Here is a 27,800-nt window from a genome sequence, read left to right on the forward strand (position 1 = left end):
AAAGAGGCAGATGTGGAAGTAGAGTGGTGACTGGAATCTCTCCTGCGATCGAAAGGATCTCTCGAATCTGAGTTGGAGTCTGGGTGATCTTCTGTATCTGATAGTTCGACTTCAGAGGATGATGGTGTATAATCCCGTCTGGTCGTATCCCTTCTGCGAGTTTGTTGTGTCCACTTAAAAATATGTCCTGAAGTGAAGTCGCGTTTATCCCTAGCGAACTTGGATTTCTTCCTTTCAATGATGTTATCCTCATATGACTCAAGATCTTTTTTCATTTTACCGAAGAAATCTTGGAAGGAAGGGTTATTTTCCCATTGTTCCAATTTTAGGCCCAAGGTATCGATCTCTTTGGTACATTCTTCCATGATTAGGTGATTATGTTTTATTAAGATACCCATTAAGTCTTGGGAGCATTTTAAGAGACATTGTTCCCAATCTTTACGTAAATTATCCGTGGGGAGTGCAAAAGAAGGAAAAAGTTTAGGCCGTAAGCCTCTTGGAGATATTTTTTGTCTGCAATAGTGTTCCAGACTGGTTAAATCCCAATCGACTCTGATGCGCCTTTGAAGAGTTCTTTTCAAGTGGGAAAGATCCTCTTCCCAATTGGTCTCTGTGATAGGATCAGGGATCTTGATAGGAAAAATAGTATCTAGGTCTTCTATAGATCTTTTATTTTTTAATTCAGTTTTTAAACTGAAAGTGCTCATGTTAGTACTGGTCGTTGGTGGTAAGAGAGAGGCGTCTGAAATTCTTGAAACAGGAGATTAAAGGGAAAAGTACAAAATTAAGACAATAATATAGAGACAATTACTAATTTTGGCTTGAAAATCTGCCTGGATAACTGTGCTGGATCCGAGAGCTGAGGAAAAGACCTCAGTACCAAGAATTGTATACAAATAAATTCAGTGTGGAGCCGCACTAGTCTAAGCAATCTAAACGTAATATAGAGGTAGCATCAAAAGAAAGAAACCAATATATATGCAGTTTAAAAAAATGGGAATCTGAAACTGCTAATGATTGGCGGTGCTCCCAGGAATTTTGTAGACTAGACTACAATTAAAAAGGAGAGAAAAGACAAAAAACCCTTGTTTGGGAGCACTCGTTTATGATAATTAGTATAATATAAAGTAAGATAAATGATGAAATGGGATAAAACTTAACCTTTAATTGTTTCTTGAGTAAAATAAAAGTAGAGTAATTATAAGACTCATGTCTGATGTTTGAAGTAAAAAACCTTGTTTGACCTTTTTAACAAATGAGGTACAAGGTAATGAAGGAAGGTGAAAATATCAGAAATAATGTGTATTGCATGGATACCATGGATTTCTGATGAAGTAAGGGTACCCAATGGAGTCACTGTACATGCCTTATGATGAAGGTATTAATTGTAACATAATATGGTAGCAGAGTTGGATTAAGATGGAGAGAGATGGCAATAAAGAATGGAGGGGGGGGGGGGGGCACTGCACCTGGTATTCTCAGGAGGTTTCCCTTCCTGATACTGACCAGGCCATACCTGCTTAGCTTCCGAGATCGGACAAGATCGGGCGTATTCAGGGTAGTATGGCCGTGGGCCTGTTTGTTGGAAATGTGAGAGAAGAAAACGGAGGAAAACGACTCCTATTGTCTGTACTGAACATAAATCAAAACCATGAATAGTCTGGGAGGGTTATTCCAGAAGCAGGGATGCATGAAGTATTGGATGGGATTTTTCCTTATTAAAGGGCCCACTGCACCTGGTATTCTCAGGAGGTTCACCTTCCTAGTACTGACCAGGCCATGCCTGCTTAGCTTCCGAAATTGGACAAGATCGGGCGTATTCAGGGTAGTATGGCCGTGGGCCACTGTAGAGGAAATATATGAGATGGGGAAGTATACATGCTCTGCTTGCTGTACTTCACACTCAACCACGGCTATGGACAGTCTCAAAATTGTATTTCCAGACAGCGGTATGTCTGGATAGTTCTGAGTGTCTGGGATGTTTTTGCAGGATGAATCGGTGGTGAAATGTAATAGGTAGAGTTTTTTACAAATAATGAGCTCTCATGGAGATGCTGAATAAAGATGTGTGTGCTGTGTATATGTATAGCTATATCCATAAAACAATTATTTTGTAATTGTTGGTCCCCTGAGGGAAAACAGATAAGTGGTCATATGCTGGCAAAAAGATCAAGGCTGACTTACAAATGAAAAATATGGCCTTTGTAGTGGGAGTGAACGATACCAATTATCAGAAAGCAGTGTTCAGAGCTGACTCAAAAAATTATCAGGTAACTAATTACACTATAGTCACCAATCTCCTGGAGGGTGGTCAGAAAAATTCTCATATGCTGACACAGAGCTCAGAGCTGGCTCATAAATGGTACAATCATATGAGTGAGATTGATTGATACTAGATAATTGAAAATAATTATTAATAATTAATAGAAAGTAATAATATGCAGAAAAATGAAAATTGCTACCATAAATAAGGTTGTAAGAAAAGATCAGGATAATGTAACACAAATAATACAAAAATCATAAAGGCATAGGCGGGGAATAAGTGCAAGATATAACACAATTCTGAGACAGAGGAAAGTATAGTGGTATACAGCGGTCTAATATCCGTTACCACTATCTTTGGGTAAACTGTCAACTCTTTACAAACTAATGGTGAGTATAAACAAGGATTTAAACCCTGGTGGTTTAATGAGATTAACCTTAGTATAGGTAACAGCAAAGAGAAAACACACGGCAGCGCAAAAAACAAACAAGTATATACTCAGTGTTGGGCAGGGGATAAATTCCCGTACTGCACTGAAATGTGGTGGTGCGCTTGAGACCCTGGTGGTCTAGTGTTAGTTACCCCGGCCGTACGATATGCGGCAGATGCTGATTTGATTTCCCCTGTTCGAAGTCCCGCTGTAGTGACGAGCGCGGCCGCCCGCTTCCGGACTGGGCGTCGCCGCGATGACGTCACTGTGGACGTTTCTCAACGTACGTTTCACCTATTCAGGCTTGGTCACGAGAGCCTCCCTCTATTGCTCTCAAAGTGGCCAGTACTTGAGTATTAGGACGACCAATGGAAAAGGCATATTGATTTGACAGACTGATGGTAGAGCCTATCAGATCTTATGTGGGTTAACCAATGAGAAGATAGTTGGGGCGGGGGAAAGGGAAGGGAAGACAGGGATGGATGTGTGGTGATAGAAAAAAGTGATGATAGATGGTGAAAGAAAATGGAAAGAAGGGAATGTGAAAGATGAAATATGATAGTGATACTAATGAATAAATGAAAATGAAATGAATGATATAAATGTGAAGAGATGAAATAATGATAATAAAATTAATAAATATAAATGAAAGAATGAAAAATAAAAATAAATATAAAAATATGAATAAATATAAATAAAATATAAATAAATATATAAATATAAATAAATATAATTAAACTGAAATGATTATAATGAAAATAAAGTGAAAATAAAGTGGAATGTGAAATGAAAAAGAAAATGATAATAATATGATGAATAAATGAAAATAAAAATAAAAATAAAATGAAAATGAAATGAATATAAATATGAATATAATTTAGAATGGGAAGGGGTAAGGGATGCTGGGAAAGGGGTGTGTTGTAATTATGTGGTATGATGTGTAGGGAGTGATGAAGTGTGAGCAAGGTGGAAAAGGGGTTTGGGTGAGGAATGCTAAGAATTTGGGTGTATTACTTATTGAGTGGTGTACTTGTTATTGAGTGGTGTGCTATGTGGAAGTGATGAAGTGTGAGCAGTGTGGAATAAAGGGGAGTGTTTTGGTGGAGCTGGAGAAACAAGCAGAGAGGTGTGGAAAGATGTGGGGAAGTGGGGTGAGGAAACAGGCTGGGGGAGAAGTGACGGCAGGAGAATGGGTGAGGAATTGAACTTGAAGATGTGGTAATTGACTGGAAGAAGAATGGAGGGGGGGGGTTTTGGTGAGGAAAGGAATGAAGAGAAGAGAGAGAAAGAGAAGGAGGGAAACAAGAGTGGGGTTGTGGAAAGTGATGGGGGGGGGGTTTAGAGACAAAAAAAGGGGGGGGGAGGGGGGGGAAAGGGGGGGGAAGTGAAAACCTAGGGAGGGGAGGGGGAAGGAAAAAGACTGATTTATGTTCAGTACAGACAATAGGAGTCGTTTTCCTCCGTTTTCTTCTCTCACATTTCCAACAAACAGGCCCACGGCCATACTACCCTGAATACGCCCGATCTTGTCCGATCTCGGAAGCTAAGCAGGTATGGCCTGGTCAGTATCAGGAAGGGAAACCTCCTGAGAATACCAGGTGCAGTGCCCCCCCCCCCCCCCCTCCATTCTTTATTGCCATCTCTCTCCATCTTAATCCAACTCTGCTACCATATTATGTTACAATTAATACCTTCATCATAAGGCATGTACAGTGACTCCATTGGGTACCCTTACTTCATCAGAAATCCATGGTATCCATGCAATACACATTATTTCTGATATTTTCACCTTCCTTCATTACCTTGTACCTCATTTGTTAAAAAGGTCAAACAAGGTTTTTTACTTCAAACATCAGACATGAGTCTTATAATTACTCTACTTTTATTTTACTCAAGAAACAATTAAAGGTTAAGTTTTATCCCATTTCATCATTTATCTTACTTTATATTATACTAATTATCATAAACGAGTGCTCCCAAACAAGGGTTTTTTGTCTTTTCTCTCCTTTTTAATTGTAGTCTAGTCTACAAAATTCCTGGGAGCACCGCCAATCATTAGCAGTTTCAGATTCCCATTTTTTTAAACTGCATATATATTGGTTTCTTTCTTTTGATGCTACCTCTATATTACGTTTAGATTGCTTAGACTAGTGCGGCTCCACACTGAATTTATTTGTATACAATTCTTGGTACTGAGGTCTTTTCCTCAGCTCTCGGATCCAGCACAGTTATCCAGGCAGATTTTCAAGCCAAAATTAGTAATTGTCTCTATATTATTGTCTTAATTTTGTACCTTTCCCTTTAAGCTCCTGTTTCAAGAATTTCAGACGCCTCTCTCTTACCACCAACGACCAGTACTAACATGAGCACTTTCAGTTTAAAAACTGAATTAAAAAATAAAAGATCTATAGAAGACCTAGATACTATTTTTCCTATCAAGATCCCTGATCCTATCACAGAGACCAATTGGGAAGAGGATCTTTCCCACTTGAAAAGAACTCTTCAAAGACGCATCAGAGTCGATTGGGATTTAACCAGTCTGGAACACTATTGCAGACAAAAAATATCTCCAAGAGGCTTACGGCCTAAACTTTTTCCTTCTTTTGCACTCTCCACGGATAATTTACGTAAAGATTGGGAACAATGTCTCTTAAAATGCTCCCAAGACTTAATGGGTATCTTAATAAAACATAATCACCTAATCATGGAAGAATGTACCAAAGAGATCGATACCGTGGGCCTAAAATTGGAACAATGGGAAAATAACCCTTCCTTCCAAGATTTCTTCGGTAAAATGAAAAAAGATCTTGAGTCATATGAGGATAACATCATTGAAAGGAAGAAATACAAGTTCGCTAGGGATAAACGCGACTTCACTTCAGGACATATTTTTAAGTGGACACAACAAATTCGCAGAAGGGATACGACCAGACGGGATTATACACCATCATCCTCTGAAGTCGAACTATCAGATACAGAAGATCACCCAGACTCCAACTCAGATTCGAGAGATCCTTTCGATCGCAGGAGAGATTCCAGTCACCACTCTACTTCCACATCTGCCTCTTTTTTAGAGGTAGGCAGGGGCAAGACCCGTGGATACCCTGCAAAACAAAAACCAGGCGGGGGGGAAGGAAGAACATCAAGACAAAGATGGCGGTCACCTCAGCAGAGACGATACCCCTCCAGGAAACAGAAGTAACCAGTGAGAGCCTTACTAAATTAAGGATAATCAATTTATCCACACATGTTCTCACGCAAGACCAAACCAGTGTCCTCGAGAAAGGTCTTTCATTCTCACCGACCAATCATTTCGATCGTTTCAAGTGGGAAATAAATCTCCGACATTTTGGCCGCAAACTTTTACTTAAAAAACACTTCTCTAAGAAAGATAAGGCCACTCTCTCGCCAAACAGTGACCCAGCCGTTGTTATGCACACCAGTGCCTGCAGGAAAGTACTGGTGTCAGGACGTTTATGCACTCCAGTGCCTGCAGGAATGTACTGGTGTTTGAACTGTTATGCAAAACAAATGGACTCACAGACAGACTAGGGAATATGACATAACGTACACAGAAGGTGGTAGGGTAACAAAATACACACAACGTGAACAGAGAAGCCCAGAGGCTAAGGAACTGGGTATCTCCCTTGTATTAGAACTGCTCAGATGTGAAAAGCAAGATGTTGTGTTTTAATACATAGAAAACCCGAAATGCTGTTGCTAAGGGCAACAGTAAAACCCTAAAGGGTTACCAACGGGTGTGGCAGTAAACTCCTTGGTCAGAGATGGAATGATAGACACAAGGAGATTCTCCACAATCCTAATTCTCACTTGCAGTGCACAGGTTCGGTTTACTGCCACTAAACTGACCCCTGACACCTAGCACAGTGAGACAGGATTAGGCAGGCAAGTCTTAGAATACAGCCGCAAACTTGCTAAGTTCACAGAGTAGTAACAGAACCCCAGCAAGCTAAACGACTGACTCCAGTCTTACTGCTAGGTCTGGATTGGCAGAGTGTAATACCAAATCCCCAGGCCTATTTGCAGTAAGCAACAAACAAATACAAAGCTACACAGTACTGGCTAACTTTCAGAAACTGACTAACCAACAAAGATTCAGCAGCATCTGCTTACCCTGAAAAGAGGCCTTATAAAGCAGGTGCTGTCCACGCCCCACTCAGACCTCACAGACTGTGAGCACAAAAACCAGCACCGGATCCCCTGCCATGCACAGAGCCTATAACCACTGCACAGCAAAAGACCCGAACCGGAGTATCAGCTGCGCTCAGGTTACTCCGCTAGCACTTGTCTCCCGGTTGCCATGACGACGTGGCAGCACAGGGCAGGAGACCCTAACAGTACCCCCCCTCTGACGAGGGGTCAAAGAACCCCTACCACCGGGTTTATCGGGGAACTGCGAGAAGAAAGAGCGTATCAGTCTGGGGGCATGAAGATCACAACTGCGCACCCACGACCGCTCCTCCGGGCCATACCCCTTCCAGTGCACCAAAAATTACAGCCGACCCCGAACCACCTTGGAGTCAAGAATCCTTTCAACAACAAACTCCCTCTGGCCACGTATCAGAAGAGGGGAAGGTCTTCCACTGGAAGAAGGATTACTAATCGCCCGTTTTAAAAGGGAACAATGAAATGTTTTATTGATACCCAAAGAACGGGGCAGATCTAACTGAAATGCCACCGGATTGATAACCCTGGTGATCTTATAAGGGCCGATGAACCGGGGGCCTAACTTATGAGATGGCTGTCTCAACTTCAAATTCTTGGTAGACAACCAGACGAAGTCTCCTAATTTGAAGCTGCAGGGTCTTTTCCGCTTATCAAAAACCCTTTTGGTCACTAATGACACAGACACAAGGGCTTTTTTCACTTTCCGCCAAATACCTCTAAGGACCGAAACCACAGAGGAACCACCAGGCGTGGAGTCCAGGGGGTCAAAAGAATTGGCCTTAGGATGATGCCCATACACACAAAGGAAGGGAGAGATCCCTGTAGCAGAGTGAGCCGCGTTGTTATAGGCAAACTCCGCCATGGACAGATGAGCAACCCAGTCAGTCTGACACTTGGAGACATAACACCTGAGGAACTGCTCCAAGGACTGGTTCACCCTTTCAGTCTGCCCATTAGACTGCGGATGGTAGCCCGACGACAAGCTGACAGAAATCTGGAGATTGGAACAAAATGCCCTCCAGAATTTGGCCACAAACTGGGATCCGCGGTCAGAGACCACATCAAGTGGCAACCCGTGGAGACGCACAACATGCAGCATAAATAATTCAGACAGGCGTCTGGCCGATGGCAGCCCAACCAGTGGAACGAAGTGCGCCATCTTCGAAAACCTGTCAACGACAACCCAGATGGCTGTCATCCCCGAGGATTTGGGCAAGTCCACCACAAAATCCATTGAAATGTGGGTCCATGGCTTAGATGGGATAGAGAGTGGATGTAGTGGGCCAACAGGAACCCCTCTAGGAGTCTTATTTCGGGCACAGATGTCACATGCCCGAACCCACTGATCCACATCCTTAGCCACCGAGGGCCACCACACCGCCCTAGATAGCAACTCCCGAGTTCTGGCAATACCCGGGTGACCTGCAGACTTCTTGGCATGGAATTCCAGGAACACTCGCTGTCTTAACCTAGGAGGCACAAACAAAAGACCTACCGGAAGGTCTGGAGGAGCCTGCTCCTGTGCTCTAAGGACTAATGATAAGAGGTCCTGGGTAATGCCCACTTTAATACATGATGGGGAAACAATGGGCAACGGCTCCTCGGTGGTCTCCTGGATTGGAGCAAAACTCCGCGAGAGCGCATCAGCCTTGATGTTTTTTGACCCAGGGCGATATGTTATCAAAAAATTAAAGCGAGCAAAAAACAAAGCCCATCGTGCCTGCCTGGCATTGAGACGCTTCGCTGACTCTAAATATGCCAGATTCTTATGGTCAGTGAGAATTGAGACCACAAACTTAGCCCCCTCAAGCCAGTGTCTCCACTCCTCGAGTGCATCCTTAATAGCCAACAATTCCCGGTTACCCACGTCATAATTCATCTCGGCAGGCGAAAATTTACGGGAAAAGTAAGCACAGGGATGAAGGCGATTATCTGACACTCCCATCTGAGAAAGCACTGCCCCAATACCCATCTCAGAGGCATCCACCTCCACCACAAAAGGACGCTCTGGATCTGGGTGTCGCAGCACCTTGGCCGAAACAAATGCCCTTTTGAGACGGGCAAAAGCCGCTTTAGCCTCACAAGACCAGTGAGCAACATCCGCCCCTTTCTTTGTGAGTGCCACCAAGGGCGCCACTATAGACGAAAATCCAGCGATAAATCGTCTATAAAAATTCGCAAAGCCCAGGAAACGCTGAAGCGCCTTCAAACTAGTGGGCTGCACCCAATCCAGGACTGCCTGTACCTTGGAACCCTCCATTTGGAAACCTTCTGGGGAGATAATATATCCTAGAAATGCGATTTGCTGAACTTCAAATTCGCACTTCTCCAGCTTCGCCCCAAGCCGGTGGTCTCTGAGTTTCTGGAGGACTAAGCGTACATGCTTCCGATGTTCCTCCAGGGAATGGGAGAAGATTAGGATGTCATCTAAGTATACAACTAAGAATCTATCCAAATATTCCCTGAGCACATCATTCATGAAATCCTGGAAGACTGCTGGGGCATTACAGAGCCCAAAAGGCATCACCAAATATTCATAATGCCCCGAGTGGGTATTAAAGGCAGTCTTCCATTCATCCCCCTCTCTTATTCGGATTAGATTGTACGCACCGCGTAGGTCAATCTTAGAAAAAATGGTGGCAGTACGAAGCTGGTCAAACAAGACCGAAATGAGAGGCAGTGGGTATGAGTTTTTAATCGTGATACGGTTCAATTCCCTGAAGTCGATGCAGGGTCGCAACGAACCGTCCTTTTTACCCACGAAGAAGAACCCCGACCCAACTGGAGACTGTGAAGGTCTGATAAATCCCTTAGCCAAGTTCTCCTGAATGTACTCTGCCATAGCCTGAGTCTCAGGACGTGACAGGGAGTACAACCTGCTCTTGGGAAGCTTAGCATTTGGCAACAAATCAATGGCACAGTCATAGGAGCGATGGGGAGGTAGTACCTCTGCAACTTTTTTGGAGAACACGTCCGCAAAATCTGCATAACACCCTGGCAATCCTGGCAAACTTAGCTGCGAGAACCTGACTGGAAGGCTCAAGCAACTCCTGAAACAATCAGTACTCCAACTAAGAATCTCCCCAGAGACCCAGTCAAATTGAGGATTGTGGGCCCTTAACCAGGGTAACCCCAACACCAATGGGGCAAAAGTACAGACAGTCACATAAAAGGACAATTTTTCAGAGTGTGTGGCTCCAATAAACAAAGAAATCTGGCTAGTGCAAGAGGTAATTTTACCTTGGGATAATGGTTCCCCGTTTAACCCACAAATCTCAATTTCCGATGCCAAGGGTACTAAGGGAACAGAGTGTTTCAGGGCGAATTGGCGGTCCATAAAAACCCCGTCGGCCCCACTGTCCACAAAGGCCTCAGTCTTGACAGTTTGACCGAGGATCTTCAAGGTCACCGGAATGATAAAAGTCTTCTTGGGAAATTCTGACTTCTGGCCTGACAGGATATTTCCCATCACCCTCAGGCCCTGAAGTTTTCCGGCTTTTCTGGGCATGATACTACCACATGACCTTTATTCCCACAGTACAAACACAACCCCTGCTGTCTCCTCCGCATCTTCTCACGCGAGGAGAGGCGGGTAGCCCCAATCTGCATAGGCTCCTCGGAAAATTCCTCAGAGTCTGAGGTTCCCTTGGGAAGGAAGGAAATCTCAGTCTCCCTTTCAAGCCTACGCTCTCTCAGCCGTCTATCCACCCGGATGGATAACTGCATGAGCTGATTCAAGCTATCAGGCAAGGGATGTTGTACCAGTTGGTCCTTTATCTGGTTAGAAAGACCTCTTCGGTACTGGTGTCTCAGGGCTGGGTCATTCCACTGGGTATCATGGGCCAACCTCCGAAACTCCGTACAGTAAACCTCAACTGGCCTTCGCCCTTGCTTAAGGATCGAAATCTGAGCCTCGGCTGAGGCCGTCTTGTCAGGGTCATCATACAACATGCCTAGTGCCGTAAAAAAAGCATCAACACTTTTAAGCGACGGACAGTCAGGCTGCAACCCATATGCCCAGACCTGTGGGTCTCCTTGTAGCAAGGAAATCACTATGCCCACCCGCTGAATCTCCGACCCAGAAGACTGAGGCCTAAGCCGGAAGTATAGCTTGCAGCTCTCCTTGAAACAAAAGAACTGCGAGCGATCTCCAGAAAAACGATCCGGGAGATTTACTTTCGGCTCCTTAACCCCTGCAGGTGCTGCTGCTGCGGGAGCTCCGCCAGCAGCCTGGGAGGTGTGCATTTTAATGGACAAATCATTACATTTTTGAGTCAGGACCTGCACCTGATCAACCACCTGTTGCAACGTATTTTGAGGGGTATGCTCCATATTCCCACAAAATTTCAACAGGAGTATTGGGCTGCTGAATATGTTATGCACACCAGTGCCTGCAGGAAAGTACTGGTGTCAGGACGTTTATGCACTCCAGTGCCTGCAGGAATGTACTGGTGTTTGAACTGTTATGCAAAACAAATGGACTCACAGACAGACTAGGGAATATGACATAACGTACACAGAAGGTGGTAGGGTAACAAAATACACACAACGTGAACAGAGAAGCCCAGAGGCTAAGGAACTGGGTATCTCCATTGTATTAGAACTGCTCAGATGTGAAAAGCAAGATGTTGTGTTTTAATACATAGAAAACCCGAAATGCTGTTGCTAAGGGCAACAGCAAAACCCTAAAGGGTTACCAACGGGTGTGGCAGTAAACTCCTTGGTCAGAGATGGAATGATAGACACAAGGAGATTCTCCACAATCCTAATTCTCACTTGCAGTGCACAGGTTCGGTTTACTGCCACTAAACTGACCCCTGACACCTAGCACAGTGAGACAGGATTAGGCAGGCAAGTCTTAGAATACAGCCGCAAACTTGCTAAGTTCACAGAGTAGTAACAGAACCCCAGCAAGCTAAACGACTGACTCCAGTCTTACTGCTAGGTCTGGATTGGCAGAGTGTAATACCAAATCCCCAGGCCTATTTGCAGTAAGCAACAAACAAATACAAAGCTACACAGTACTGGCTAACTTTCAGAAACTGACTAACCAACAAAGATTCAGCAGCATCTGCTTACCCTGAAAAGAGGCCTTATAAAGCAGGTGCTGTCCACGCCCCACTCAGACCTCACAGACTGTGAGCACAAAAACCAGCACCGGATCCCCTGCCATGCACAGAGCCTATAACCACTGCACAGCAAAAGACCCGAACCGGAGTATCAGCTGCGCTCAGGTTACTCCGCTAGCACTTGTCTCCCGGTTGCCATGACGACGTGGCAGCACAGGGCAGGAGACCCTAACAGCCGTCTGGTCTCAACAGGAACAAGATGCTTTAGCCATTTTAGAGGAACTATCGGATGAACAACCCTCCACTTCCACTCGCCCTATCTGCAAAAAGAAGTCAACCTTTTTTCCTCAGGATAACCAAAGTCCTGAGATAAAGGTATTTCTGGATCTGGTGTCACGTGACTTTGACACACTTTACCGGCGCCAGAAATCTTTTAAGACAACTGGCAACCTATCCAGACAACAGAAAACAGCCATTAAAGAGATGCAAAAATGGGACGACGTACAGATCAAAATGTCAGACAAAGGAGGCAACATCGTGGTATGGCCTACCACACTATACCTCAAAGAGGCTAACAGACAACTGAAAGATACCTCCTGTTACAAGACGACCCTGTTTGATCCCACACAGAATTTCTCAAATTTATATTCTCGAATCATCAACAGATACCTACAACAAGGTACCATCACAAAAACAGAATGGGATTATTTGAATACCCCACACCCAAGGACTCCGACACTGTATCTGTTGCCAAAAGTCCACAAAAATGTGGACAATCCACCTGGACGACCCATTATATCAGGTAATGGGGGTCTCCTGGAGAAAGCCAGCTGCTTCCTCGATGTCCATTTGCGACAACATGTCCTTACCCTTCCCTCATACGTCAAAGACACGACTGACGTCTTAAAGGAAATTCAAGGTATACGATTGGAAGATTCCCATATATTGGTTGGATTAGACGTTGAATCTCTATATACATCCATCAAACACGATTTGGGTATCAACGCTGTCAAATATTTTCTGTCTATGTGTGGCACTGGTGACTTTCATGATTTCCTTTTGGAATTACTACATTTTGTGTTGAATCATAATTACTTTCTCTTCAACAACCGTTTCTATATACAGACCAGAGGCACCGCTATGGGGGCGGCATGTGCCCCCACATATGCGAACCTCTTTTTAGGCTGGTGGGAACGGGAAATGGTATTCAATGATGATCAAGAGGAATATACCAACCATATCCTGATTTGGATACGTTACATCGATGACATTTTCATGATCTGGGATGGCACCCAAGAAAAACTGGATCAATATATCCTTTCTCTCAATGCCAATCAGATCAACATGAAATTTACATACACCAGCAGCAAATCCTCTATCCCATTCCTTGACCTCAGGATATATCGAGATGATACCAACATAATTGCCACCGAAATTTTCAGGAAAGATACCTCAACCAACAGCTTACTCCATTCAACCAGCAGTCATTTTCCATCAACTATTAAAAACATTCCTAAGGGAGAATTCCTTAGGCTTAAAAGGAATTGCACTGAAGACTCCACCTTTCAAACTAAAAGTATTGATTTGTCTGCAAGATTGAAAGAGCGTGGATATAGTAACAGACTTATCAAAAAAGCCAAATCTGAAGTACAGAAAGTAGAACGGGATTCTTTAGTCTTCCCTACTACAAAAATTAAGGAAGATAAAAATACTCTACGTTTTATCGGTGACTTCTGTAAGAATTGGAAAGAGGCCAGAAAAATCCTGCAAACCCATTGGCACATTCTGAAAATGGATGAGGACATCTCGGACCATATTGGCCAGAACATCAACATGAGCTGGAGGAGGGCACCAAACCTAAAAGATAAATTGGTAAGAAGCTATTTTTCGCAGCCCTCAAAGCCGAGACCTCTCAAAGGTACCTATCCGTGCGGTAAATGTAAATTGTGCCCAAACATTACCAACCTTATGTCAATCACTGACAGATTCAATCAGCAGATCACAGTACAAGATTTCTTTAACTGTAGGACTGAGAATGTGATTTACTGCATCTCATGTACCTGTAATCTTAGGTATGTGGGCATGACATCTCGTATGTTTAAAGTCAGGGCACTTGAACATATCAGCACAGTGAGGAATGCCAAACAAGACTCAGCCCAGTTCAAGAAGCTCACCACAGTCGCCAGACATTTTTTACGCTTTCATGACAGTCGAACAGAAGATTTGCATTTTTCAGGTCTAGAACATGTAAAAATGGGATTAAGAGGAGGAGATTACAATATGGCACTACAGAAAAAGGAATCTGAATGGATCTTCAAATTGGACACCCTTATGCCCAAGGGTTTAAATGAATACATTAATTACAGCATCTTTCTACCCACATAATCGCATTATTTAAATACCCTGCTCCTTTCCCACCTCACCATTCTATCTCATTCTCCGCCCCCCCCCCACCGTCCCCCTTTTTCCTTCCTCCACTATCACCTCTTCCCAGCCTTCCCTTCCCCCCCCCCTCACTTCCCTTTCTTTCATCTCTCTTTCTCGCCCTTTCTCCCATCAGTCTTTTTCCTTCCCCCTCCCCTCCCTAGGTTTTCACTCCCCCCCTCCCCCCCCTTTTTTTGTCTCTAAACCCCCCCCCCATCACTTTCCACAACCCCACTCTTGTTTCCCTCCTTCTCTTTCTCTCTCTTCTCTTCATTCCTTTCCTCACCAAAAACCCCCCCTCCATTCTTCTTCCAGTCAATTACCACATCTTCAAGTTCAATTCCTCACCCATTCTCCTGCCGTCACTTCTCCCCCAGCCTGTTTCCTCACCCCACTTCCCCACATCTTTCCACACCTCTCTGCTTGTTTCTCCAGCTCCACCAAAACACTCCCCTTTATTCCACACTGCTCACACTTCATCACTTCCACATAGCACAACACTCAATAACAAGTACACCACTCAATAAGTAATACACCCAAATTCTTAGCATTCCTCACCCAAACCCCTTTTCCACCTTGCTCACACTTCATCACTCCCTACACATCATACCACATAATTACAACACACCCCTTTCCCAGCATCCCTTACCCCTTCCCATTCTAAATTATATTCATATTTATATTCATTTCATTTTCATTTTATTTTTATTTTTATTTTCATTTATTCATCATATTATTATCATTTTCTTTTTCATTTCACATTCCACTTTATTTTCACTTTATTTTCATTATAATCATTTCAGTTTAATTATATTTATTTATATTTATATATTTATTTATATTTTATTTATATTTATTCATATTTTTATATTTATTTTTATTTTTCATTCTTTCATTTATATTTATTAATTTTATTATCATTATTTCATCTCTTCACATTTATATCATTCATTTCATTTTCATTTATTCATTAGTATCACTATCATATTTCATCTTTCACATTCCCTTCTTTCCATTTTCTTTCACCATCTATCATCACTTTTTTCTATCACCACACATCCATCCCTGTCTTCCCTTCCCTTTCCCCCGCCCCAACTATCTTCTCATTGGTTAACCCACATAAGATCTGATAGGCTCTACCATCAGTCTGTCAAATCAATATGCCTTTTCCATTGGTCGTCCTAATACTCAAGTACTGGCCACTTTGAGAGCAATAGAGGGAGGCTCTCGTGACCAAGCCTGAATAGGTGAAACGTACGTTGAGAAACGTCCACAGTGACGTCATCGCGGCGACGCCCAGTCCGGAAGCGGGCGGCCGCGCTCGTCACTACAGCGGGACTTCGAACAGGGGAAATCAACTCAGCATCTGCCGCATATCGTACGGCCGGGGTAACTAACACTAGACCACCAGGGTCTCAAGCGCACCACCACATTTCAGTGCAGTACGGGAATTTATCCCCTGCCCAACACTGAGTATATACTTGTTTGTTTTTTGCGCTGCCGTGTGTTTTCTCTTTGCTGTTACCTATACTAAGGTTAATCTCATTAAACCACCAGGGTTTAAATCCTTGTTTATACTCACCATTAGTTTGTAAAGAGTTGACAGTTTACCCAAAGATAGTGGTAACGGATATTAGACCGCTGTATACCACTATACTTTCCTCTGTCTCAGAATTGTGTTATATCTTGCACTTATTCCCCGCCTATGCCTTTATGATTTTTGTATTATTTGTGTTACATTATCCTGATCTTTTCTTACAACCTTATTTATGGTAGCAATTTTCATTTTTCTGCATATTATTACTTTCTATTAATTATTAATAATTATTTTCAATTATCTAGTATCAATCAATCTCACTCATATGATTGTACCATTTATGAGCCAGCTCTGAGCTCTGTGTCAGCATATGAGAATTTTTCTGACCACCCTCCAGGAGATTGGTGACTATAGTGTAATTAGTTACCTGATAATTTTTTGAGTCAGCTCTGAACACTGCTTTCTGATAATTGGTATCGTTCACTCCCACTACAAAGGCCATATTTTTCATTTGTAAGTCAGCCTTGATCTTTTTGCCAGCATATGACCACTTATCTGTTTTCCCTCAGGGGACCAACAATTACAAAATAATTGTTTTATGGATATAGCTATACATATACACAGCACACACATCTTTATTCAGCATCTCCATGAGAGCTCATTATTTGTAAAAAACTCTACCTATTACATTTCACCACCGATTCATCCTGCAAAAACATCCCAGACACTCAGAACTATCCAGACATACCGCTGTCTGGAAATACAATTTTGAGACTGTCCATAGCCGTGATTGAGTGTGAAGTACAGCAAGCAGAGCATGTATACTTCCCCATCTCATATATTTCCTCTACAGTGGCCCACGGCCATACTACCCTGAATACGCCCGATCTTGTCCAATTTCGGAAGCTAAGCAGGCATGGCCTGGTCAGTACTAGGAAGGTGAACCTCCTGAGAATACCAGGTGCAGTGGGCCCTTTAATAAGGAAAAATCCCATCCAATACTTCATGCATCCCTGCTTCTGGAATAACCCTCCCAGACTATTCATGGTTTTGATTTATGTTCAGTACAGACAATAGGAGTCGTTTTCCTCCGTTTTCTTCTCTCACATTTCCAACAAACAGGCCCACGGCCATACTACCCTGAATACGCCCGATCTTGTCCGATCTCGGAAGCTAAGCAGGTATGGCCTGGTCAGTATCAGGAAGGGAAACCTCCTGAGAATACCAGGTGCAGTGCCCCCCCTCCCCCCCTCCATTCTTTATTGCCATCTCTCTCCATCTTAATCCAACTCTGCTACCATATTATGTTACAATTAATACCTTCATCATAAGGCATGTACAGTGACTCCATTGGGTACCCTTACTTCATCAGAAATCCATGGTATCCATGCAATACACATTATTTCTGATATTTTCACCTTCCTTCATTACCTTGTACCTCATTTGTTAAAAAGGTCAAACAAGGTTTTTTACTTCAAACATCAGACATGAGTCTTATAATTACTCTACTTTTATTTTACTCAAGAAACAATTAAAGGTTAAGTTTTATCCCATTTCATCATTTATCTTACTTTATATTATACTAATTATCATAAACGAGTGCTCCCAAACAAGGGTTTTTTGTCTTTTCTCTCCTTTTTAATTGATATGCAACACATCAACCCTGAAGACGCTGCTAGAAACCGCGGGCACCCGCATTTCGTTCATACACACTGGCCAATATGCTCCAATGTGAGCGATATATCTGCAGTGCCAGATTAAGGTCTTAATGGGCCTGGAGCTGAAATTTTTGAAGGGCCTGTTGTGTGCTTCCGCAGGGGGTGTGGGGCTGTGATGGGGGCTATGGATATGGGTGCGTGACCAGTGCTGTATTTAGATATATATATGCGTGGGTGTATTCGTGTTTGAAAATTACAAAACTCTATCTACATATCTTTCTCTCTATATGTATCTATTTATCCAGCAAGAGAGAGAAAAAGGAGAGAGTCACTGGGATAATTTATTTTTTGGGTGCCCATAAGTAATTGGTGCCCAACGGAACTATTCAATTGTTTTGCCATGACTGCATGCTTTCTGCTTGCAGTCTCTTGAGGTGGTGAGCAGAAATCTGTGAACAATTGGCTGTTGGAGCACCCAAATTGCTGTTTTGGCAGCATGGCCAATAGTTTAGACTGGTTTAAGCACTTTACACTGTTTAACCAAGTGCTTTTGAGTGATAAGCAATAGGCGCCTGCGGAACTCACTTCCATTTGCATTCCAATTGAATAGCTCTGTCGAGCTGCCATTACTTCTGGGCATGCAAGAAACAATTGGATTCAACTCACTATGTCAAAGGACACAGTATGTCTCATCCAAAATATATATGTAAATATGTATGTGTGTGTGTGTGTACTGTATGTGTGTATATATACAGTGATCGGTGTGTACTGTATGTGTGTGTATATATACAGTGATCGCGCTTAGCGGAAAAAAATTGTGGGTCCCAGGGACCCATTACTTTAAAAAATTGGGGTCCTAGTCCACTGATTCTGGGTCCCATCACATATCATGGGGGGAGAGTCAGGGAGAAGTTGGAAGAGCTGGGGTAAGGGCAGGCAGTGCTGGGAGTAGTGAGGGGTAAGTGCAGACAGGAGCTGGGGCAGTACTGGGGGTGACTGGCAGTGGGTGACTAGTGTCAAAGTCGAAAAATATTACAGAACACACAGCACGTATAAAATACACACACATGCCCACTGCGCGTGCACTTGTTCCGCCGTGCGTGCACATATCCGCAATTTGCGTATGGTCGCTCCCGCGGACCTGCGCGTGGTATGGGTATTTACGGCGGAGTTTGTAAACGCATGGAGGGCTATCAAAACATTACATATTTAATCCAAATAGTGCACATTGTACACATAGTCACCCTGCACCACATCAGAAAGTATCAACAGTTTAAGTGATTCCAGAACAAAGGGATTCACCTTTGCATGATAGGAGGGGACATACTAAGGTTATAAGGTGGTGTCTGGTATCCAGCTGTAGGGTATTTTAAGGGTAACATTCCGGTGTTGGTTTGAGGAAGATCGCATGTTCCTGCGGATAGTTATGTGCAGAAGCAGAATATAGATATAAACTGTATTTACTGTATATTATGTATGCGGCGGGAATCCAGAGGAGACCACCCACAAGAACAGTTGAGAAAGACATCGCCCACCTTTTCAAATCAACCTATGACCTCTCCTGTACTGTAAAGATGCATCTCTGTGTCCAATGGACAAAGGGATTACAGTATCCATTGTATTGCTTTTGGAAGTATTGTATAAAAAGCCTGTTGCTGCCTGGCTGGACGAACAAGACTCTCAACGTTATCTACCTGATAGCGGAGGACCGGACCGGGAAGCGCAAGCGAATATTCTCACGTATGTACATTGTCTGTAGCCATTTACTCTGTTGTATTGTAGTGCATAATTTGTATTGTTAACCCCCTTTCAGAAATATTACTCTGTGGTGTCGGAACCCAGTGATTAACTACAAATCGGTGTTGTGTCCTCTTTTCCCTGCTAGGGTTTAAAGTGTATTACATTGCCTAACTGTATAAGGTTTAAAAGTGTATTAATTGAGTGTGTACGCACTGCGTGTACTTTGTACCCCCAGCGCGGCGTTTGTACGCAGAGTCCGTACATGGTACGGGACTTATTACGCAAATAGCGTAAAAGGTACGTAGAGTGCATTTTAAGTTTAGCGGCCGCAGCGGCTCCATGGCATAAGTGTGTTTAAAGGTATAGATTTATGTTTTAAGATAATAACGACATTATGAATTGGGGGCATCGTCCGTTTTTTCCACATACCCGCAGCCTAGCAGGTTAAAGCAGACTTTATCTATAAGCAAAGGGCAGACAGGTATCCTACGTAAACCTTTTTCTGGCCGCAGGATACACTGGAAACCCTATTTTATTGCTGATTAGATGGCGTCTGCTCTGCATGGTTTGTAGGGATGCTGGTGGGACCCGTAGAGTAAATATGCAAAGCTATTTAAAAAGTCTGTGAATTTCTGTTTGGCGCCAAATGCGCACACAACACAAGCGTACACCTGTACTCTGTATACCTGCTCACATTGTTGCCATAAGTACTGAGAAATTTGTTGCTATTTAGTTAAAACATAGAATAAATATTAAGGAGGTAAACGTAAAACACAAACACACTCTGGCCTAGTTAAAAAGGTTTATACAGAAAGAAACTGTGTTGTGTTAAGTGAGCGATTATAGGTAATATCGCTTACATTTATAGAAGTGTGGGATTTGTGCTATTGCGGACGTACGGGTTTTTTTTGTACACGTATCTCGGACAAAGGACGGGACTGCGTACGCAACGTAAAAACATACACACGGTTGCGTGTTTACGCAACGTGCGTAAGGGTACAACTGCTAAGTACAAATTACACAATAGCATTGTTTAGTTTAGGGGCGGGACAGTAGCCACGCTACATTAGCACAAATTGCTCAGTTTCCAAGATTTAGTTTAAATAAAACCTTTTTTACTGTATTGCCTCTGGTAGTAAAGCTGTTTATCTGAATGAAAGATAATTTTCTGTACAGAAAAACCAAAGTGTATTTGAATGAGCGAACGTGAGTGAGCAAACGTAACAGAGAACGTAGTGGACCCAGGGAATTCGGATCCCGTCGAGTGGTACATCAAGTGACTGGAGACTTGGTGGCGTGAGGCAGCTGACTCACGTTAATATAGATTTAAGTACAAAGGAGCAAGGTAGCCAATTGTGTTAGAGTACCGCGGCCCAGGGGGTTAGCGAAGGTTTACCCATTTAGTGTTTTTTGATACGCTCCGGCTGAGGTTTCGCAGCCTGAAAATCGATTCCAGTGGTCGTACGGCGGATAAGTAACAAGTACCTATACGCTGTGCGATTGGACCGCGCGTTCGTGGGTGCAATATTTAGCGCAACGTGATACCCTTTTTACGAGCTTTGTGTAATATCGCGGTATCATTAGCGCTGTATATAGCATACGCAAATGTGTTTTGTGTATAATAAAGGTTTAGGGAGTTTTCGCTGGTCTCTCTCAGGAAATCTCCAACAGCCTATATTTACTGGAAAGGGTAAGTTATTCCCAGAAACTTCCAGTAAATAGAGGTTACATAGGGCCCTAAGTTGGGTACATTGCCTTCGCTATCGACAGTGTATGGTAGTACTGGCCAATGTGGGTGGTGAGCGGGTGAAGAGCGCTCGGAGAACTTTCACCGTTGCCTTATATTGAGTATTTTGTTTTTTTGTGGGATTAGCCGAAAGGGCAATACCTGCAAAATATGGGGGCCAGTTGCTCAAGTAAGGGATGTTCAACCAGGGTTCAGGTTGACATACCGCGGCCCAGGGGGTCAGCGAGGTTCATAATGTGTGAGAAGCATGGACCACACACAGAAGTTTTGTGCAATGAATGGGGACGTATGACTGCGGGAGATAGGGAACCATTCCCTAAGGTAGGCAGTTTTGAACCAGAGGTATTGCAGAATTTAAGGATTAGGATATGTCTGATAAAATCCCGAAAAACAAAGGGTCAGACACACAAATTGTTTAAATTTATGGCAGCAAGAGGGCGATATGTAAAGAGAATTAGCTCACGCAGCAGGTTCCAAACCTAGCAGGAAAATGATGGCAACCGCACCACCACCACCGTATATTGTAGGGGAGAAAGTGGCTACAGACAATGGCATATTGGTATCCGATAAGAGTATAGTTGATAAATGTACTAACGCTAACCCTTGCAAGTTGTATCCCATTTTAAACTTTCCTCAGGACTACGAGCAAGAAGATGAGCCGAGCACGATATCGGCACTCTCTCTAGCAGCCACCATACAGAATACTCAGGTGGGCACGGCCCAACCAGTAAGAGCAGTAGTAAGCCCCCTAGCGGAGGGATAAGTGAGGTCATGTCCACAGGTAAGTACGGTACTATACATTATGCAGAGACAATAGCACCTCAGATTGTGGAGTCAACTCAGAATGACATAATTGAATTAAATCCTGTCAGGGTGATCGCAGTCCCCAATGGGAGGACTGACGCTCAGGGAGTCACTCCCATCAGGAACATTGCTATGCATTGTCCCTGGTCCCGGACAGAATTGAGGGCAATTATGTCAGAATTTCCCGATCCCAGAAAGGATCTAGTCGCATGCCAGAGGTTCATTAAAGATGTTAGGTAACGCCACCGAACCCACAAACAAAGATTGGCGAACAGTGCTACGAGTATGTTTACCTTCCAATATTGGCCCCGCAAAATTCATTACTGATTGTAAATTAGACGCAGAAGTACTTCTCACTGATGAGTACACTCAGGAGAATGTACGACAAATCTGCAATTAGGAGTATATTTCCCTACTGTTGTCAAATGGAATAAAATCTTTTGCATAAGACAAAAAGAAGGTGAAATGGCATCTGAATATTTCCATCGAGCACTGTAGGAAATGGCTAGATACACTGGGATCGAGGACATTAAGGACAACGTACATCACAGGGAGGTAGCTGTATCAGTATTAATGGACGGGTTAAAAGAGACATTAAGAACAAGGGTACAAACCTCTCTACCTAACTGGAGAGGTATCTCGGTGGCTGCATTAAGAGAGTCCGCTATCGAACACGGAACGTCATTAAGCACAGGGAGTCTCAGGGGGACAAGCTGATAACAGTAAGTATAAATGCTCTTACAACAAAACCGCATCAGCCAAAACCCCAGACCCCTGATGGTAAGTCACGTGTAGTAGTATGCTATAACTGTCAGAAGGAAGGACATTTTGCACGGAATTGTAGATATAAAAACACACATAAGGTATACCGACCCCCTAGACCAGGATATGAACCACACTATAATACACATAATTGGGATCAGGGATCGCCTAGGAGAAGTTTTGAGCCACATGCAGGGGAAACAAGGAGGTATCCACCTAGGAGGAACTGGCAGACCTCCGAAAATTCTCAGTTACCCCCCTCACATATTGTAGCTGCCAGTGCGCTGCGGGAGGGTCCCAATATACAATAGGGGTTGGGCCACACCTGTAGCCAGTGAAGTTGATTGCTAGCCTTGGTGGTGAACCTGAGGTCACAGTTGATGTAGCTGGTAGATCACTACCTTTCCTTGTAGATACAGGGGTGGCCAGGTCAGTGTTAAAATCGACGGTAGGTATGAAAACCACGGGTAAAACAATTTCGGCAATGGGAGTAACAGGAGTAGTGCAACACTACCCTTTAAGTAGACCTGTGGAGATTACGATAGGGCCTTTGCAGACCAAGCATTCCTTTTTGCTAGCTGCATCGGCTCCGACTAATCTACTTGGGAGAGATTTATTGTGTAAAATGCAGTGTGTCATATACTGTACTCCTGAGGGTGTCTTCTTGGATATACCGGAGAACCATGCTATTATGAACAAAGTTTTCCCAAGTTTTAAGTACTATGGGGGTCATTCCGACCCGATCGCTCGCTGCAGTTTATCGCAGCGCAGCGATCCAGTTGGAACTGCACATGCGCCAGCTCCTCCCTGCTCAGTCCGGCGGCAGCGTGTCTCAGCTGTCAGAACAGGGAGGAGAGCGCGGCTGTCGGGTGGGAGCGGCGGCGTGTATGACTTGAAACCAGCCGCCGGTTCGTGAGCCAATCAGAGCTCACGGACCGGCAGCCAATCAGAAACCGCGGCTGCCGGTCCGCGAGCTCTGATTGGCTCTCGAACCGGCGGCTGGTTTCAAGTCCTACATGCCGCCGCCGCCCAACATAGCCGCGCTCTCCTCCGTGTCCCGCCGAAAGCAGCACGGTAAGCAGCACGGAGGGGAGGGGGGGGGGGGGGGCAGGGGAGGGCATCTGTATACCTGGCACTGTGGGGGGGGGCATCTGTATACCTGGCACTGTGGGGAGCATCTGTATACCTGGCACTGTGGGGGGTATCTGTATACCTGGCACTGTGGGGACATCTGTATACCTGGCACTATGAGGGGCAACTGTATACCTGGCACTGTGGGGGCATCTGTATACCTGGCACTGTGAGGGGCATTTGTATACCTGGCACTGTGGGGGCATCTGTATACCTGGCACTGTGGGGGTATCTGTATACCTGGCACTGTGGGGGCATCTGTATACCTGGCACTGTGGGGACATCTGTATACCTGGCACTGTGAGGGGCATTTGTATACCAGGCACTGTGAGGGGCATTTGTATACCTGGCACTGTGAGGGGCATTTGTATACCTGGCACTGTGAGGGGCATTTGTATACCTGGCACTGTGGAGACATCTGTATACCTGGCACTGTGGGGACATCTGTATACCTGGCACTGTGAGGGGCATTTGTATACCTGGCACTGTGAGGGGCATCTGTATACCTGGCACTGTGGGGGCAATTGTGGATCTGGCACAGCACTATTGGGGGCATATGTGTATCACGACCCATTTTAACTGGCCACACCCATTTTTTTACCTCTAAGGGGCAGACCTACTGGGGGGCAGGGTAATTTTTTAAGTTGAGAATTTTTGTATGGCCCCCAAAGGATTTTATAAATATCCAAATGGCCCTTGGTAGAAAAAAGGTTCCCCACCCCTGCTTTATGCAGTAGCATAGAGACTACAAATCCCATGAGGCATTGCAGAAAGATGGCCGCCGCTGCTGGAGCTAGGGAGTCAGGGTAACGTCTAGTTTCCCTTCCTCAGCGGCAAGTCGAAAAAGTATATACCGCCCGCCCCCGCCCACCCGCCCTCGCTACGAATGTGGTCAGCTGCTGACCTTTTTCTGGCCCCACACAGCATTGCATTCAGCCCGCTGACAGCACAGTGATGGATGGAAGCAGGACAGCGAAAACACACACACACACATACTCAACTGTGACTGGTGTTAACCCCTGCAGCTCATTTAAACTAGTTTACTTAAGCTTCTATGCAGTATATTGCCCTAATCTATAATGCTGAGACTGCTCATTTTCACCACTGTGACAGCTACAGATTATATACATATATATATATATATATATATATATATATATATATGTGTGTGTGTATGTATGCGGCTGTGTACATATATACACACGTATGTGTATGTGTATGTATGTATGTATATATATATATATATATATATATATATATATATATACATAGCATGTGTGTATTACTGGTGTCTGCTGGTCTGAGGGATATCTGTTTTGAACTTGTTTGTTTCTTATTTTGTTTATATATTTTTTTCTATTTTATTATATATATATATATATATATATATATATTTATTATTATTATTATTATTATTATTATTATTATTTTTTTGGGGGGGGCTAAATTTCTGTCTTGCACGGGTGCCGTTAGTCCTAGTTTCGGCCCTGGTGTGCCTCCATAATATTAATATACATTACTATGCCAAGGATTGGGAACTTCAGCATATGCAGGTATAGTATCTACAACATCCATCTATAGCATATCAGCGAAATGTGGGCGGAATACGGTCGTTAGGTTGACACAGCTTGGGTCAACCACTTAAGGTCGACATGGTCATTAGGTCGACATGTACTAGGTCGACAGGTCAAAAGGTCTACATGAGTTTTTAAAAATGTTTTTAATTTTTTGGGGGATTTTTTCATTCTTAACGATCCACGTGGACTACGATTGGGAATAATAACCTTGCCCGAAGCATGGCGAGCCAAGCAAGCCATGCGAGGGGACACGGTGCACTAACTGGGGTTCGCCGTCACTTTACAAAGAAAACGACGCCTAAAACAGTTTTAAAAAACCATGTCGACCTGGTTCATGTCGACCTAATGACCATGTCGACCTATTGTTCCTGTCGACCTAATGCATGTCAACCTTCCATGGTCGACCTAATGACTGTAGACTCAAGTTGTGTCTATTCAATAACCCGTACCCATGTGGGCTAACTCGGTCAGGCATTAGAAAGGATGTCCATTAAGTCTCCATGCAGTTAAGGTGTTCTATACTGACAATTCAGGCCGGCCCAGTCTAGAACCGCACCACCCATCCCACTTCACCTTAAATTTAGAAATGGAGACAGGTGTTTTGTACATACGTCGCTCATGCCTGGCTACATCGTTAACCAGCGCCCTCCACCGGCATATGCTAGGGGAGTCAGCTGAGAACCAAGTCCTTGCTACAATGACTTTAGCTAGAGTAGTGAGACAGAGAACATATCTATAAATTATGACCGAGTGAGTCTCTTCAAGGTCCAGGCCATACATGCATACACTATGGTTCAGAGCAGAAAGGGAAGGAGTAGTTAATGTGATATCCTGCCACACACGCTCCCAGAAAATAGAAATCACAGGACAGTCCCAGAGAAAGTGCCAAAATCCAGCATCAGCAACTTGATATTTAGGACAAAAGGAATTATCTCTGAGACCAGCCCTCTGCATGGACACAGTAGTACGGCAGATCCTATGGAGCACATAGAAAAACACCTGCCTATATCTAATACAGGGTGTGGTATATGTGATAGATCCAATCATTTGGAGCCATTGCTCATTAGACAAGGGACCTAGATCCAATTCCCACTTTGAACGGAGACCATTTAACTGGTCCGGGTTGAATCTATCATTTAGAGCAGCATACGTGGTGGATATTTTCCCTCTCTGGCCTAGAGTAGACAATAGCATTTTGACAGGTGAATCTGAGATCACCAGGGAACCTTGGGGAAATTGGCTTGTACAGCATGTCGTAACTGGAGGTATCTGAACATAGCAGTCTTAGGAATACCAAATTTCTCTTTCTGCTGCGGGGTACACTGGGCTCCACAAGGAATGGACAATGGGGTGTAGAGTAGGATCTTGATCCGAGGCACCAACAGGCTCAAAGCTTTGACTGTTCCCAGAATGCATAGCGCTGCCTCCTATATCACCCCGCCTCCCTGCACAGGATCTCAGTTTTGTAGTTGGTGCTGCAGTAGCAGGCACTTAACAGAGGGGCTGCTCCAGACAGCCCTAAGAAGAGCTTTTTTCCTGAGGAAAAAAGTGAAGACTTCAAGGGCAGCAGCAGTGTTACATGTCAGTGGACATTCACGGCTGCAGCTTCGGCTCTCCCCAGCGGCGCTGTACACTCCCGAGCCCTGGTTGCTGGGTAACCACAGCAGGAGGCTCCGGTTTTCTTCTTGTCAGGCACACACGACGGGGGATCTCCGGGATCGCGTGGCTGCGCTTCGGGAGGTGGTAAGTGGGTCCCGCTTGGGGGACCCGGTCTTTATCGCGATCCGGCACGGTCAGTGGGAGGCGGGCCGTGCGCGCTGACGGTGGACACTGTGGCAGTACAGGCGATCCCACTAGATCACCAGGGCATGGGACAGGTCAGGTTTTCTCTATAAACCGTTTTATCAGAGCCCGCAGTACCCTGTGGTTTTGCCAGCAGGGGTATAGAGCTTGGACCTGAAGCCCCTCCCCCAGCCCCAGGGCACCATTTTCTGCAAATGCTCCCGCCCTGGAGCTGCATATCTGTCTCTCCCTCACTCCCTGGCAGTGTCTGCGGCGCCATTATCCCTCAGCTCACTGTTCCTGGGAATGCTTGGGCAAATCCTCCTATGTAAAGCCGCCTGGTTGTCAGTGCTGTGACTTTACAAGACACTTAAGTATTCTACCTGCCTTTTTAGTCAGTGTTAGTTAAGAAAGAGTGCATTTATTCAGGGTTTCCTAGTACAATTACCCTGTGATATACATCCAGTTCTTACTGTGTACTGTTATATCTATTGTTATATACAGTGGGGATCGAAAGTTTGGGCACCCCAGGCAAAAATGTATTTTAATGTGCAAAAAGAAGCCAAGGAAAGATGGAAAAATCTCCAAAAGGCATCAAATTACAGATTAGACATTCTTATAACATGTCATAAAAAGTTTGATTTTATTTCCATCATTTACACTATCAAAAGAACAGAAAACAAAAAAT

General features: G+C 44.1%; 5 pseudogenes; 3 read left to right on the forward strand and 2 right to left on the reverse strand.

Annotated features, from left to right (window-relative positions):
- Nucleotides 1–1,457: 1,457 nt before the first annotated feature.
- LOC134950085 (5S ribosomal RNA) lies at nt 1,458–1,575 on the reverse strand (annotated as a pseudogene).
- A 149-nt stretch (nt 1,576–1,724) lies between these two features.
- Nucleotides 1,725–1,842, reverse strand: LOC134950003 (5S ribosomal RNA; annotated as a pseudogene).
- Nucleotides 1,843–4,185: 2,343 nt separating this feature from the next.
- Nucleotides 4,186–4,303, forward strand: LOC134950086 (5S ribosomal RNA; annotated as a pseudogene).
- A 12,463-nt stretch (nt 4,304–16,766) lies between these two features.
- Nucleotides 16,767–16,884, forward strand: LOC134950004 (5S ribosomal RNA; annotated as a pseudogene).
- A 149-nt stretch (nt 16,885–17,033) lies between these two features.
- Nucleotides 17,034–17,151, forward strand: LOC134950087 (5S ribosomal RNA; annotated as a pseudogene).
- Nucleotides 17,152–27,800: the final 10,649 nt, after the last annotated feature.

Source organism: Pseudophryne corroboree, chromosome 8, assembly GCF_028390025.1.
Source record: "Pseudophryne corroboree isolate aPseCor3 chromosome 8, aPseCor3.hap2, whole genome shotgun sequence".
NCBI classification, from domain to species: Eukaryota; Metazoa; Chordata; class Amphibia; order Anura; family Myobatrachidae; genus Pseudophryne; species Pseudophryne corroboree.